The sequence below is a fragment of the Lepidothrix coronata genome, unplaced genomic scaffold (genome assembly GCF_001604755.1).
Source record: "Lepidothrix coronata isolate B3197 unplaced genomic scaffold, Lepidothrix_coronata-1.0 Scaffold166, whole genome shotgun sequence".
Lineage (NCBI taxonomy): Eukaryota > Metazoa > Chordata > Aves > Passeriformes > Pipridae > Lepidothrix > Lepidothrix coronata.
Window position 1 is genome coordinate 1,996,721 of NW_016690346.1, and position 10,933 is coordinate 2,007,653.

Below are 10,933 nucleotides of genomic sequence, written 5' to 3' on the forward strand. Positions count from 1 at the left end.
CTAGCAACCTAGCTATACTAGCAACCTCTCCTCTGTCTGAGAAGGACAAGGCGGGGTTTTAACCATCAATGCTGCTGAGAGGTAGCAGTAAAGCTGGGTGAAATGAACATTCTACCCCTAGGGGGTATGGATTGGAGCTGGAATGCCCAGGTTACACACAGAGTTGCCATGCACTTCTGTCCTTTCTGAGAGCTCATGCGTTTAGAAAGTGATTATATTGGCAGGGAGGAATTAGCAGACATCACACTAACAGATCGTGCTTTCTGAATGTTCTAGAGGAAAAAACTAAGGAGAGGTGGAGAGGTTTTGGAGACCAAATTTAGCAGAAGTAAATTCCCTACTTTTTCGGTTTGCTTAACAGTGAGAAAAAACATAGCAAAATAGGTATGTTAACAGGGTCAAAAATTGCCTGAGCTCTCCCAGACAAGCAGATTCAGAAAAACAAAATCCTGGAAAATACACAGTAAGAACTTAAGAATTTATCAAGATGAATACAGAAAGCTAATATGACACTCTGTACTTAAAAATCTTCTATATTCTCGTTTCTGATTGCAAATTATTTAAAAGGTGTTTGGAAAGCATCATTGCTTATGGAAAAAAATCTGCATCTCTAAAGAAATCACAGATTTGTAGACAGGATCCTAATTTATTATTTCAGTATACCTCCTTAGGGGTGCCCAACTACTGGTAAAAGTAATTTTAAGAGTTTATTTACCCAATTTTCTTTCATTTGTTTCCTTCAAATATGATTCAATAGGCCTGACTACCCTTCCTCCAGACAGCTCCGAGGAGGGCTAGTGAAGACAGCAGGACACGGCAGGGTCTACAGAACCATGCCAGCAGCCTCAGATACTCTCAGCAATTCGGCCAGACAACTAGTATCTAAATTCAACAATATTCACAATCTTCCATCTGATGGCAGGTTTTCACCATGGAGAACTCCAGGGAGAGTCATTTGCTGGTGTGAACTCCAGGGATAGTCACTTGCTGGTAAGCCCACCTTTCAGTGCTAGTACTCAGTCTAGGCTTCAGTGGCTACCTATCTAAAGCTCTCGAGATGCGCCTACCCTGGCAGGAGCAGATAAGCACATATATATACACATCATACAGCCCTTTGGCAGGTTGTGTCCCCATTGTCAGGGTTTGAGAAGCACCAGTACAGCTTATTTAAGTTCCAGCTGAAGTTTCTCAATTCCCAGCGTAAGAAAGTTGTGACCACCACAGTACCAGTTATTAGAGAAGCTGTCTCGTTCAAAATGATTAAGTATTTTTGCAGGTCAAGCACTGTGGCAACACAGATGAGCAACATTAGAAACATTACATATTCATGTGATTCTCTCTGCTGCTCTCTATTACTTATATGATAGAACTGTTTTTATAGCAAAGTAGGGGCAGTAGGGACTACTTAATTGGGATTGTCTAACGTATGGACAATTGTTCAAACCACAAATTATCTAAATTTTGTATGGACAGAGATGGATCTTAAGAGCTCTGTAGGGGTCAGAGCTGTTAACAAACTGCTAAGGAGGGCTTTGGGGACTAGATGGGCATAGTGAGAAAATCTGGAAATTTACGGTGAAGAACTCTCCCAGTTCACTTTAGCATTGTTACAAACTGCTCAGCCTGTGATTTTTCCCTTTTTTGTTATTAGTGGGGCTGAAAGTGATTCAGAAGGGGGAGACTTGGAAAACTTGGTCAATCATGCTGTTGGGAAGTACTATTGTATAGTCAAATTTTCCTGTCAGGGCCTGCCTCTTGAAGCTACAATATTATGTCTTCAGGCTACATGCTTATTTATTCCCATGTGTTACATTTGGACATCATGTGCATATAGTGTGTCTATACATATATATATACACACACATGTGTGTGCATATATATATATATATATATACATTTATAACATATCTACTAAAACAAAGGGATCTAGGGAAGTGAGAAACTTTAAATTACCACATTTACAGAAGAAGAAAAGAAAAAAGCTTCCAAAAAACTTAATTCTATGTTTTCTTTTATCGTTCCTTTCACCAAAGTAAAAGTAATTCCACTGTATTCTACTTGCCAAACCCTGAAGACATCCTTGGTGTTTACTTTTAGTTCTAATCCAGATCCTTTGTTACTGAATCAGTTCAGAGAATAATTTAAACATACACTTAATTACATTCTTAATGTTAAGTGACTTCCTGAATCAGTCTAATAATTTAAAGTAATATTAATAAACATTCTTTAATGAACAATTCCATTTAATATCTGTTCACAATGCCTTGCCGCTCACATATTCTTTCATGTTTCCTGTTTTTACTACTAATAGTAGTATCAGTAATAAGATGTAGAAAGTTGTTTCATGTTTTTGATAGTCAAGGCTTAATGGCTCTGAAGAGGCTCATTTTCAGAAGAAGATAACTTCAGAAAATCAAGTTCTCAACCCTACATCCGTAATTTTTTGGACAAACTTGACTTGCTTTTCTAGGCAAACCCTTATATCCATAGCAACACACACAGGCTTCCAGTTTGATACTGTGGTTTTGAAACTATTGTCTTGTGAATAGTTGTTGGAAATGATCACAACTGGTATGTGCATATGATCATGCACACACCTCTGTGTGTGTGTGTATGAGGTACGAACTGGTGTTTGCACATGCAAAGTGTCCTCTTTTCCTCTCTTTCCTCAAATCTGAGACAAGTTTCCATGAGTAAATAGAGTTTCCTAAGACACTCTCCACCAAATATCTTTCTTTTCTGCAAAAAGCATGTATGCTAAATTCACAAATGGGATAAATTCTGTGACCAAGTGTTCCAGTAGTGATACAGCAGGACTGTGGAGACAGCGCAGGAAGGAGAAGGACGGTACACCTGCCTTGCTGTCTGATCCCGACCCAGTGATCCCAGGTGTGCTCCAGCACAGGGCCGGGTATTACTCTTTCTGACAGTATGAGGATAAGAGCATTTCCACTTTCTCCATCAATTACCCCAGCCATGCACCCCCTCCCTCCCACTACTCTCTCAGCTCTGGAGCTGCAATGGGAATTTCTGGTTTCAAGGCCTACTCATAACCTTCAGGGATCGACTGAAATCCAGAAATTTTTCTCCTACATTTCAGCAAATACTACCACAAGTTGTACTTGCACAAGGACAAAAACACAAGGAAGAAATAGGCAACAGGAAACTGTGTAAGGGGATGGGAAAAAAGCAACACTGTTACTGAAAAAAGGCACATAGGACTTTAATACAAAGCTTGATAACTGGTCACACATTACAATGGCCCAGGAACTATCCACAAGCTCCTAAGTAGCATAATTGAACAAATGCCCTGAAGAATAGGCTTAGTTCAGAAGTGTTCAGAAGAAAAAAAGATTGAAATGCATTTGATATGTAAATCTAACCAGCAAGTAGAGCTGCTTACAGAGCCATACAAAAGGGATTTATCCTCTTTTTAGATTCCTGGTTTTATAATGGCAGTGGTGATCTTAGGGACATCCCTAGTCAACTTCAGAACTCCATATTTGGTATAAATATGCTAGCTTAATAAAGTAAGGCCAACTAAAAGAAATTGGGGGAAAAAAAGTGCTAAGATTTCCAAATTCATCCTTTTTTCATATCGGAGAAAAAAAATTACACTTCTCATACATTACTGGGGAGGGTATGTGAAGTGGGAGCAAGCCACCATACAGACATACACACACCTAAGAAAGCATCTTACTCCTGCAATCTTGTTGCTACAGTTTTCTCAAACCCAAAACAGCCTCTCTCCTCTCAGAAGTGAGAAAAGAAACATCCCAATGCAAGCCATGGTTATTGTGATGTTGTATCTACTTATGTAGCCTCTCCTGTGTCAAGGACAACATTTGGCAAGTCCTTGTCTCTGAAGAAGCTGCATTTAGTTTGTGTCACTGCCACAAAAGTAGACTGCAAGCACAGAACTTCTAGTAACACACCAATAAAAATCCCAAGCTAAAAATGTTACAGATGACGTTGATCCAATATTCCTCCTACACACACAAAGCCTAAGATTTCCAGAAGGACTGCTCTTCATTAAATTTTCATTAAATGGGCTGTTACAATAAGTAAGTAAATTACTTCTTAGAACCACAGCACACGGTTCCAGTCAGAATAACGCAGAAGGCATGACTTATATCAAGCAGATTTTAAATTCTGTTACCAAAACTATCAATCATGTCTTGTCTAACAAGAATCCTGCAACATTATAATTTAAGCCTTATTTATACACTTTATAATTTAATACACATTAAAATTTACTGTTACAAGGAATGCAGATTTGTTTTAAGTTGTCTTCTTTATGCAGAAGAAAGTTTGCACTGATGTACTCGTATGCATCTCTATTGACTTCAGTCAAATCTGCAGGAAGATGTAAACAAGATAAGTTGTCTGGAGCAACATGAGCTAATCAAAGACTCACGTGTAGACTACGTGTCTATTTCCCACTTCTTTTGGTCTCAAAAAGACAGAAAAGCCAGTATTCCTCTCATACTTTCATGGAAGAAGGCTCTGAGCAGGAGTTAAAATTCTCAGTCAAAACCAAAGAAAATACTTGCCTCAGAGATGTTATTCAGCTTTACTGGCAAACTCAACTGGGAAACCTTCTCAGATGAAGGTGTCAGAGGCAAAGCATTAGCTATCCTTTTAGCCTAAAACATCTAGCTAATCTCATATAAACCCACTAAAATCTGTCTATCAGATATGGTGAGAACATACAGGTTTATAGGCACTACAGATTTACAGTGCTTATCCACAGGGCCTGCTTGCATTCTCTGGAGAACAGTTTTTTGAGGACAAAAAGAAAGACAGTCTGTCTCCTGCTATGGTGCTGAGATCAGTTTCATGTATAAGCCAATAAAATTTGAGCAGCATTTACATTCCCTTAACTTTCCCTATATTGACCCCTTGCCTTTGAGCATGAGAATGCATGCCTAGGTTTTGTTTGTGATTGGCTTATAGAGCATGTATAGACTGTGACAAGTTATAAAGCATCAGCTCTCTAGCTGGCTACTGATGAGAAAAACTGTTTTCTAGCCAATCCCCTGAGAGCCCTGCAATTTATCATAGCATGTGTCAACAGCATAACCCTGTTAAATGTTTCCAATGAAAAAGCGGAAAATTACTCATAAAATAGCTTGAGCACACACTGTAACTCTTCTTTTTTATCTTAGCTATGGAAGGTTCTTCAAAGCCAAGGTCCCTCCCTACTAGGCATTGCATGTGTGGGTTACTCTTAAGGGCCTCTTGACTACTGTCTTCAGATGAAAAAATATATAAAATTTAAAATTTGTGGGGAGCTGAAAGAAATTATGGTAAGTAGCAATCACAACCCAGCTCATTCATAGTCCTTGTAAGGTTACTTGGAGATGTCACGGAAGACATGTGCCCTCTTGCTTGTGCATCTGAATAACAGATCTAGATCAGTGGGATTTCAGTGCAGGAGAGTGATGGAAGCAGATAATGTGGTCTTGCACCGCTCACTAACTTCTCATCCCTTTTTGATTAAACCAATTCATTTCCAGTCCTCCTCCTCTCACTTCACCTGGCTTCTACCTGTTGAGTTCTGATTTAAAGATGTACTCGGGTATCTGATGCATGGATGGGAAATTTCTGGGTGCAATATTCTCAGGGTAAGATAATTCCTATTTTTAAGACTACAGGAGACGCATAAACACCCTTTAAACCAAACAAACACAAACATAAAAAGAAAATAAACCCCAAGATTTAATCCACCATGCTCAGTTTCTATAGGAGCTGAAATCACAGAGTCTCAGCTGAAAGAAACCAATGGCAGGCAGGCAGGAACCAAGCTTGTAGCTCCTTTCCTGACACTACAAAGTGATTACCCCATTTATTTTAATTTGACAAGCCTCACAATTGTTAACCTTAATGTGGCTTATCCTTTATAACCTTGTATGGCTTATCCTTTCTCAGAGATAAAAATAGGGGTAATGGAGATGAACTTGGCAGCAGATTGGAGAACCAGGAAGGTTTTCACATGCCGATACTCTAGGATGAACCGTCACAATGCAGCACTGTGGACATGAGCTTAAACATTTTTTTTTCTAGGGAACCTAGAGCTGAGGGAGACATTTTGTTTTAAGGGTAAAACAAAACCAACTATGTATTGTAGTTTTTGTAAAATTAAAAACAAATTCAAAATACTCAGTGTCACGGCTCGCTGGGTGATTGTGGAACTATTGTTTTCCTGAGAGGTAAAGGGAACATCCTCCACTCAGTTCTTTAGTTTACCATCATTTACATGAAAGGACAGAGATATTAATCTTACCTAGACTTGGTGCCCCAAAAGAAGAAATTCATCCACCCACCTACCTCTTGGGGGAGAACCTCTTCCCAGAGGTGCCTGTCTCTGTCTATCTGCTCTACAGGAGCTCCAGCTCAGGCTGAGTGGTTTCTAGGCAGCTCAAGCCTGACAAGGTCGATCCCAGTTTCCCTAACCCCCACCCCTAAGGTCACATCTAGGTCTAAAGACTTCAAGATTAAGGGCCATTACACTGGGCACAAATATAGGAAGATGCACTTTAGATTCCAGGGCCAGATGCCTAGTATATCTTCTAGTGCAATTTCTAAGCTGACAGTGCTGTCTTTGCTGCTTTAACAGCTTTTATGGAGATGTGGTCTCTGCAGCTACTGATAGGACAAGAACAATTTTCTTGGTATTGCATTCACAGCACTTCTTTTAGAGGAATTATGTCTTTTCCTGGTTTAAACAAATAAAATAGCATTTGGGCTACATATTTCAGATGATTAAAACACATTCACTTGTGATACTGCTTATTCCCTGCAAGAGAGAGTGAATTTTTCGGCTTATGCACATAGCTAAAAACCCATAAATTTTGTCATTCATATCCATAAGCAACATGGCAAGCTCGCGAAAGCTATTACTTTTCAGTTACACAAGTGTGTTAAATTACTCAGTCAACTGACATCTGGCATGAACTATAAATTGCTCTCAAAATTCTTTTAGAAAGATTATTATATTATTATTAATTTGCTGTGTATGTCAAAGCATATCACACACACAGCAATCCTGAAATTAATTAGCATTTTCAAGGATCACATTGAAAAGGCCCAGAAAGCCAGCAGAAATAATCTCCAAGATACTAGCAGGTTAAGCAGTGCTGGCAAAACTTGTCTTCAGCATATTTCCTTCAATCCATTTTTAAGAATAAAACACCAGAAATCTTTTTTAAACAAGCCCTTTCTCACATATCCTTGACTATTACAAATTAGGCTAAAATTTCAATTGCAATTTGTATTTACTAAAAACAAAGCATTTTGAAAAATGGCAGTATTTTTTTTACTCATTTTCCAGCAATTTAAAGCCACCCTGATAAGATATCCAGTTAAATAAAGGAACTCAGAGAACATCTTAACTGTCTAAGCGTAATTTTGAACAGAGGGTTTACGGTGGTCCTTCAAAATAACTGGATAGGAAAACAGAGTAATATTTCAATAAAACTATAATCCAATAAAATTTCATTTAATGTAATTTTAAATAAAAAACTTATTCAAAGAACAAAGACAAGGTTAAATTCAACAACATTTTATGAACATGATTACTTTTCAGCACGAGTAATCCTGATGAAATCTTATTGAAACTTTTTTTAGCTGCTTATTACAATTTTTCCATAAGTACTCCATGACATTTCACCCAAAGCCCCTCAACTGAAAGATCAAGAGTTACAGAAAAGAGCAGGCACTTGAAGAAGCTGGAATATACTGGAATCACAGTTGTCTGGGAAGCCTTATTGCATCCTCCTTGAAGCATTGGCAGCACAGTCACAGAAATATCACATGAAATCCATTTTCCCATCCGTGACTGCAGCAGACAGCTCAGGAGGAGTGAAAGTAATACAGGAAACCCAAATTTGGAAGTTCCTGCTTCCGGGATTTTGGACTTAGCAAATTACCTCAAATGCATTTAGCGATGATCCTGGAATATGTTCTAGAAAGGAGGTGTTGAAAGCCCACTCACCAAGTTGGATGCTTCAGAACATTTACCACCCATCTCTATGCACCACTGAGTATAATTTTACATGAATATAGAAAACATAACCTTTAAATAACTTAAGGATTATTAACTCTCTTCTACCCAGCAACTAAAACTTTCATTTCCAGAAATGTCATATTCAAGGGTTGATTATAACAAAAAATATTAGTGTTAGTTGAACAATGCCAGTTTGCAGAATGAAAGCACCACCATTTTTGAGATCTCGGTACTTTGAGGGGTTTTTTCAAAGAAGTGTGTATAGAAACTAATTTCTCAATGGCTCTCCAGAGCCTCTGCTCTGGATTTAAAAAAAGGAAATGGTGACAAGCTTAAGACTGCAATAAAAAAAGCCTTCAAAACTGGCATAACTCAGCATAACTCATACAGAAACACTTGCTTGGGTCTGCGGGAAGCCTGAGACCATGCCATAAAAGTGAAACAACAAACTAAAAAGATCTTTATTTCCTGAATCTCTTCTCTGAACAGCTAGTAGTGCAAATTACAAGTGGCACAGTCAGTAAGATGCCCACACTGCCTCTGTGTGTATGGAAAGCAGAAGCCTTTCATCACTGCGGGGTTTGTCCATATCACCTATTTGATGCAAATGCAAGTATCTAAACTGGAGGCATTTTCTTTCCCCTGTGGGCCACTGCATCTGTCAGTTGTAACTACAGTGAGTTTAGCCTATGTTAAAATTAACACCTGTCATAGCCTGGAAGGAGTGGATCCATACGCTGAAATAGTTGGAGTCAAGAGCATCCACACCAAAAGTTTTGTGGGGGGTTTTCTCGGTCTAGTCTCTAATCTTCACCTGGGGTCTGATTGCCTTAACAGTTGTAGCAGATGAGGTGTGTTTGGAGAGTGACTGTGTCTTCTGAGCTTCTTGCATAAGGATTTCTTCACCTCATCCTAAAGAAAACAATTTTGTGCGCTCTGAGACCACCGTGTGGCGCTTAGGTCGAAATATCACTTCTGATCCAAACTTAAACACTGGATCAGAGGCTCCTGTCCTGCAGACTGTCAGAAGGAGAAACAGGGAAACATTTGGACAACCTGAACATGCTCTTTGGCTGTCAATCTTGTATCCTCTTAAGGATACATAAATAAACTGGCTAATGCCGTGCCTGTCCTCACCTTTGAGGCGGATGTTTCAGGGAATGAAATCACATTTCATTCTTTGGGAAGTTTTTGACAGGCTGCCCTGCTGTCCAACACACACACGTTCTTAGACACAGCACACGCTTCTTCATATTATCCCGGTGTAAAGTGCCTTTCGGCCAAGCCCGGCTGGGCGGTGAGGGGGGGATGCAGCCGCCCGCCAGCGCTGGCCGGTCTGTGGTGCCATCTAGTGACCACTGCATGGACCGGCATCCACCGGCCCGGCCCGGGATTGAAGCATGGGATACCTCGGATGGCAGCGCTAGTGCCGGCAAGGGTAGCAGAGGGGTTTATGTTTATGTAGCTCTGGCTAAGCCAGTCGTTTTCTCACAGAGGCAAACTGCCCCAAACAAGTTTTTGTCACTGGATTTCGTGGACATTTTTGCAGTACACCAAGTGATACAGACACCCAAGTACAGTCTACCAAAATATCCAAAACCTATGAGTGAGCCACCTGATACTAACCTAAAAGTAATGTGGCATGAATCAGGTGGGGAGGGTTGTTTACCGAGAGTCTGCCTTTATATGTCTAGAGGATTTACATTTTTAAGCCGCAATTCAAACAGTTAAGTGAAACATTTAATTTTTATGTATTCAAGTATTGCCAGGAGCTGGGGTTTTTAAAAAGAGGGGGAAATTCCCTTCACAATCACAAAATCAGAAGAGTTTGTAATACTTCATCTGATTTAAAATTCAGAATTAGGGCAATCAAGTTAGTGTGCCCTTTTATAAGATTTTAAAATTATCCATCTGTGGTCCCACACATTCAAGAAAGCCCTTCAACTGGTTCTCCTATAACCATCAAAATAGCTACACTTCACAGTAGTGTTCAATGAAGTTTATAGCATTTTGCTATTTGTCTGACTGTCAGCAGGCATATTCATCCAGCAGCAGACAAATACATTAACAGAAGAAGGCAAAATTAGAGACATGGAGAATTGAGAATTCAGCAGCTGTTTCCCCTTGAATTATCTACTTAGGAGTCTCTTCTCTGCATGCCTGACATGGGAACAAAAGAGGCTGCCGTGCCTCCTCCCAGCCATGGCTGGCAACCTATGACAGACTATCTGGCAAGCTGCAGATCCATTACTGGCTTACTGGGAAGGCTCAGAAGACATCTATGATGCCACTTTCAGGCAGGGCCCTACACCTGCTAAAAGGCTGGATAATTCCCATTCAGACTCTTTGGTGAAAAACCCTCTTGGGATTTCTGTATGTTTTATTTAGTATTTTCACGTCAAGTTGCTTCAAGTGACTGTACAAGGACATGAAGCATGTCTCTGTCTCTTGAGAGATGCATCTCCCGAGATCACCATGCATGGCCCTTCAGCCTTCAGGCTCATCTCTCAGCTGGTTATGATGGGTAAGCTCTTTTGGCACTTTATTCATCTGATCTGGACAACCCTGGAGTACACGAGTTAACTTCCTGCAGCTCTACATCCTGATTGATGCTTTGTTGCATCAGCTGGATTCTCCCCTCAAGATATGAAAGCCTTGTCACATGTTGACAGACCTTGTTTTTTCATGGAATAACATGAATATTGTTCTGAAAAAGATGCTTTGTCTCGGCCAACATAATTAACATGAGCAATGGCCTTTGTGGGCAAAACTGAAAGTTTTTCCAGAGTCACAGTGTCATCCAAAGCAATTTTCTATTCTTACCTTTGAAGCTGGAATACGCTTTTAGGTGAATTGTTATTTTGCTATTTGCAAGAACCTAAAGAAAAGTGAGCCAAACTCTAATCATTAAGGCTGCTCAAGGAT